We start from the raw sequence: 1,457 nt of genomic DNA on the forward strand, positions 1-1,457 counted from the left end.
TGGATATGAAGATGGCAACTAACATGAGAAAAATGCTCAGCATCACTAACCACTAAGGAAATGCAAATTGAGACTCTTATGGGACTTCAGGGGTCCATTTTCTGGCTGAGCCAGAAACCTCTGTGGCCCCACACCAAGTTCTTTTCTTGGCCTGTGTCCAGGAAGAATGAGGTACAAATGAGATATTCAGACAATAAAGGTGAATGAGATGAAGATGAGCTTGATTAAATGTTAGAACAGCACTCAGGAGACCGTAGCTCCTCTCTGTAGTCAGGTCATCCATTAAGTGTTCAGTTCTCAGCAAAGGAGAGGCCCTGACGAGAGTGGGTCCTCGTTGCCTGCAGGTCCTCCCTGCAGTTCTTCAGCCAGAGAGGGTAAGTCCTCTACCCAGCGCTTCAGCAGGAGACGGTAAGGTCTGCAGAGGCTGCCCTGGAAAGTGGCTCCTCGCTGCTGGCAGGTCCTCTCCGCAGCTCCTCGGTAGGAGAGGACCTTCTTCACAGCTCTCAGTGGTGGGGAGGCGGCCCTGGAGAATGGTTTCTCTGTGCCAGCAGTTCGACTCTGCACCAATCAGCAGAGAGGGTAGGTCCTCTCTGCTGTTGCTCAGGTCACCTCTGCAGCTCTCAGCAGAGATGACAGGTCTTCTCTGTAGCCAGTCATCTCATCAGCTCCACCTGTCAGCAGAGAGAATACTCCTCTCTGCAGGTGATGGTCAAATGACTTCTGCCCTCTTCGTTGTCTGGACGTCTTCTGCCCTTCTCTGGCTGATCCCAGGGCTTTTATAGACCTCTGAGGGGAGGAAGTGCATGCTGATTGGTCCATGAGTGGCCATGGGTGCGCCCAGAAGGGACACCACAAGTCCCCACTCCACAGGACTAGTGGAGTGCATCTTCATGTCCAGTTCAGTGAAAATGTCTGCTCACATTTTTGCCCATTTTCTAGTTGATTTCTTTCCCTCACTGTTTTGTGAGTGTTTGTATTCTAGGTAACTAGTCCCTTCAGGAGTCACCCCTCTGGCTTGTGATGCCAGCAACACTTCTCTCCCCGTCCTCAGGGCTTCTGCCTTGCACGGCTTCTCCCACATCCCATTCAGCTCAGCTATAATCTTCTCTGTCTTCTGCAGCCTCTCCATGGCTTCCTCAGGCCCAATCTGGGGCTCTGCGTTGGGGGAGAATCATGGCTCCAGTTCCCCATTATGTGGAGTTAGGGATAAGAGTGAAACTGGAGCAAGGAGCAGACGATACAGCTGGCAAGGCACCTCTGACACTTCCTTCTTCCACGTTCAGGTCTTCCAGAGCAGAGGCTGACATTCCCTGAGCCATGAGTAGTTCCCGCAGCAGGGCCACCTCCTCCTGCAGCTCTCTAATCAGTTGGGCATTAGGGTCCTTGTTGATGGCATTGTAGGTTTGCTTGGCGCTGTCGCCATACCCGAGGGTGATGAGAGTCTCCTTGTAATCGAT

The 1,457-nt window shown here is 52.3% G+C and overlaps 1 pseudogene; it reads right to left on the reverse strand.

Moving 5' to 3' along the window:
• Positions 1-1,457, reverse strand: part of LOC105533369 — a 10,987-nt pseudogene that overhangs the window by 7,095 nt on the left and 2,435 nt on the right.

The sequence above is a fragment of the Mandrillus leucophaeus genome, unplaced genomic scaffold (assembly GCF_000951045.1).
Source record: "Mandrillus leucophaeus isolate KB7577 unplaced genomic scaffold, Mleu.le_1.0 Scaffold1249, whole genome shotgun sequence".
NCBI lineage: Eukaryota > Metazoa > Chordata > Mammalia > Primates > Cercopithecidae > Mandrillus > Mandrillus leucophaeus.